Here is a 4,592-nt window from a genome sequence, read left to right on the forward strand (position 1 = left end):
CCTGGCCTTGCTAGCAACACCCACATCTGATGAAAGAATAAACATCGAAAGGATGTCATTGGTCCCATCAATCAGCTAGAGAGTTGATGAGACACCCATGGTAACTCTTGCAGGGAAGGCTCAAAGAAACATATCCCAATGTGGCAAGGCCATTGGTGGGATTTCTTCTGAAGTCAAGGCACAAGGGCCGACAACCTTCCCAGAGACTGCTTCCAGCCTCTAATTGGCTAAATGTTCTTACACTTAACAGTGCCACAGGGGAGGCGACGGCTATTTATAGAAAAGCACTCCCAGAGTCTCAGGACCAAGAGAACTGATGACAAAGGTAAGTGATGTTGGTGGGGATTGGGGAAGTGTTGAGAAGGGACTCATGGGGAGAGGGGGCTAGGGTTCTTGGGAGCAAAGTTGGGGGTTAATCCCAGCTCTGGGACACCACTGCCCAATTTCAGTCCCTTGACTGATTGCCTTTGATTGGCACAAATGCCCCTCACTCCCCCAAGGTGAGATAGCAAAATGCTAATGGGAATGCTGCACAGTGACAGGCTCACCTGTTGCTGGTTAATCCCAGCAGTGTAAACTAGGTCCTTTAGTGTTCTTAATTGGCACCTTTAAATGTACTCTATGCTGTTATAGCTTGATTGTTTGTATTCAGTGAATAAACAAAAAAAGTATATTACTGCTTGAATTATTATAAATTATTGATTACTCTCACAGTGACCAAAATGATAGTCATACAACATTTCTTACCTTAGCAGTAACTTGAAAATTTTTTCATTCTTGTTTTTAGGTACTGTCAAAAGCTCAACTCAAACACTTAATTTAAACATCTCAAATATTTTAATGTACCACTTACACAATTGGCTAAAAGAATCACCACAGTGCCTTTAAAATAACTTCCAATTTGCAGAACTCTTTGAAACCTTAAGGTTTTGGTTCCAACAGAACTGCTCACTTAGTTTGATATACCACATTTTGTCCTAATTTTGGCTGCGTGTTTGTTTTTAGCTAAGATGCCCATGAGAATTTTGACATAAATCTAAATGATAAATAAGAACCAACTGGTGATAAGACTTTTTGATTTGCATGACACTTGACTATAAATATCACAATACATTAATTGGATGATAATGTTTACACAGTTGTTTCGAGCCCCACTCCAAGTCTATTGTTCAAGTGGCAAGTGATTTATACCATATTAGTGTCAGACAGCAAGTGAAGCATATAATTTAGGATTTTGCTCATGCTTATAAATAAGGATGTTGTTTGGAACATGTTTATGAACAGTTCATGTTCAAATGACATCAGTTGTGCAAAATTAAACACCAGTACAAATCTGAACACAACATTTCTCTCTAACTAGTACAATATTAGGACAATATAAATAGTCTGAATGCAGCCTTATACAGTAAAGACTGCTTTTGCATCTTCAGCTGTAAATGCTTGTGAAAGCAAATGCACTACCTTTAATTCTACAGCCATTCAAACTCAGTATCTATTAGAATACGTTTGTTCCAAAACGATCCTGATGAACATGGAAAACTTTTGAATAGTATCCCCAACCAACTTGCGAGAGGTATTTAGAGTAAACGTATCAGTTTATAATGGAGAAGGAGTAGGCCATTCAGTCCTCTAATCTGCTCCACCATTCTAATCCACCATTTGATATGATCATGGCTAGTCTCATCTCAGCCTCAGTTTCATTGTTTTGGCTGCTCTCCATAATCTTTTAACACATAAATAATTACAAATCTGTCTATCTCGTCCTTAAATTTACTCAATCTCCTGACATTCATCACACTCTGGGATAGTGAATTCCACAGATTCATCATCTTTTGAGAAAAGTAATTTCTCCTTACCTGTTTTAAATCTGCTACTCTTTATCCTAAAACTATGACCTCTCATATGGAGATTGTCCACATTGGAAACATTCTGTCCATATTTACCAGCTCTACTATGTCAGCTATGTTTATACTAACTGATTTGCTGCAAAGTGGGGTTTGATTGAACCATCTTCAATCAAACTGCATGAGACCATCTCAAAAACATGTCTCATTGTTTCAAATATAACCGCAACAATATTACAAAAGCTTAAAAAAAGTTTTCACATAACTCCATTAGACCTGATAGAGATAACTATCCTGCTGGACTTTTGCTTACAGTAAAATTGGATTAACATTTGAACATGAATTCTAAAATGTATTTTGATCAAAGGTTGTCCTTGCATAGAGTGGAATGTAGAGCCAGCCAACACATTTTGATTCAGCTCTCTGTATCACTGTAAGCTTGTCTTGGTCTTAAACTCTTACCAATTGCGTAACACTCTGATGGACATGATTTTCTGTCATGAAATTCGAGGCCTGTGTACTTTTCCTTGTACCTCTTGCTAATTTGTTGATTTTAGGAGTTCATGATTGAAACCTATTATAAACAGTCGACTATTTATAGCAAACAGCAGTTTAGATATGATACATTAATTAATTAGCGTAAAGGAAGGTGTATAATTGTGACAATTGGTTGTCAATTGTTCATTGATACAAGCATAGGAATGGGCTGTTGGCACAGAGCAGTTAGAAACGTTTGCCCAGGTTTTCTTCCACTTCTTCTGGTCCGTCTTCCATCTGTCTGATGAGGACAATTCTCTGGGGACCACCTGATGAGGACTGCTGCCTACGAGGTCTGCTTGACGGGAACTCCCCAGAAAGAGCTCCCCTTAGCCCCTGAACATTTATTGTAATGTCATATTTCTAGGGACAGTTTATTTTCTCCATGTTAACCAACTGTCTGAACCCTTCTGGCCAATAGCCATGTGGCAGCTACTGATGATGTTGGATGGCCATTGCCCCCTTGGCCGTGTTGTGGGTAAATCACCACAAGCTACCTTTATTTCAGCTACTTAAGAAATGTCACAACAATCAAGTACTGAAAGAATGGTTTAAACTTATTGCATGTAGCAAGTAAAATAAGACCCATCATGTAAGCAAACTAAGCCTCACAACTCAATTTGGCTATTACCTGATTAATGGTGGAATTTAGCTATGATTCCACCAACAGTATCCGTCTTTGGAAGTGACCAGGGTTCTATTCTTGTGCAGTGTTGTTCGTTGAAGATCTGCCAAAGAAGAATTCTGGTGTTGGATTCGTATACACGTTTTCATCCTTCAGGTCTGTGATGTGATATTATTGATGATTCTTTATATTCTTACATCCAAAATATTGCAAGTTTGCAGCTTGTCTTCTCATCATAAGTAACTTCTATGCTCCCTGGTTACATTTGGGCTTAACTGTCTGTTTAAAAACACAGCCTTCTTGTGATTAACTCCTTAAATTCTTCAGAAGGCAATCAGTTGTCCTTGTGGCATGAGCAGCCAGTTATCAAGCGGATGTCAAAACAGTGTTGTTCATGCAGCTTTGACTCCATCCTTTTCAAGACATGGATAATTGTTTTGTATAAGTTTGTCCTTGTCTTGTAATAGTTTATTCCGGACAAAACTATTGCAGTTTCTTTCCATAAGTAACAGTTTATATTTGTTGATTTTTTTAATCCATGAGTAGTTATTAAAGTTCTGATGATTACATTATCACTGTCTCTCCTCTTTGTTAATTATTTTTAATATTATGAACAAATACCTATATAATTGGTTATTTTCCACCATATCTGGCTGTAGCCAAATTGATTTGCTACACTATGCAGAATCTTAAAATATACCATTTCATTATGTGATGCAGATATATGCAAGCCAATAAATGAGTTACAGATTAATGATCAGTAAATAAGTCACAAACCAAAAATAGTGTAATAAACATGCATATAACAAAAACAGATTAATAAACATGCTGTATGCATCACCCTTTCCAGCTTTAAGATTATCAGATTAGCAGAGCTACAATTTGTGAAATAATATGAACCCAAAATCCAGAGGTCATTCCACCAAGAATGTTCCGTAATGTTTTTAATGTCTGACTCAATTCTCTGACTATTCTGCTGAACCTTAACATGTAACCTGTGTGCCTTTCTCAAAACTCACTTTTATTTCTTCCAAATGTCCCCTTTGCAGGGCAATATGGACTTCATAATTGTTCCAGTAAGACATTGCCATTTCTCATTGGAAAGTTAATTACTGCTATAATACCTGTTAAATGAAATCTCATGCTACACGATAAATATTAGAAAAATTCAATTTTAAGGGACCTCCATATCCAGCACTTTATAAAATGTATGCTGCCATTTTTACTCCAATTCACCTTTCATCATATAAAATAAGTCAAGTGATTTTCTTTCTAAATTTGCAGCCGATCAATTCGTCAATTCTGTCAATGTTTACATTTTTTGCTCAATGCTTTCTAATACAGGGTGTAACAGAATTGACAAGGAGAAAGTGAGGACTGCAGATCAGAGCTTAAAAATGTGTTGCTGGAAAAGCGCAGCAGGTCAGGCAGCATCAAAGGAGCAGGAGAATCGAAGCTTCAGGCATAAGCCCTTCTTCAAGAATGAGGAGGGTGTGCCAAGCAGGCTAAGATAAAAGGTAGGGAGGAGGGACTTGGGGGAAGGGAATACGATAAGTGGAAGGAGGTTAAGGTGAGGATGATAGGCC

General features: G+C 37.6%; 1 pseudogene; it reads left to right on the forward strand.

Moving 5' to 3' along the window:
• Positions 1-231: 231 nt before the first annotated feature.
• Positions 232-4,592, forward strand: part of LOC122539865 — a 15,505-nt pseudogene continuing 11,144 nt past the window's right edge.

Source organism: Chiloscyllium plagiosum, chromosome 3 (genome assembly GCF_004010195.1).
Source record: "Chiloscyllium plagiosum isolate BGI_BamShark_2017 chromosome 3, ASM401019v2, whole genome shotgun sequence".
In the NCBI taxonomy this organism is placed as follows: domain Eukaryota; kingdom Metazoa; phylum Chordata; class Chondrichthyes; order Orectolobiformes; family Hemiscylliidae; genus Chiloscyllium; species Chiloscyllium plagiosum.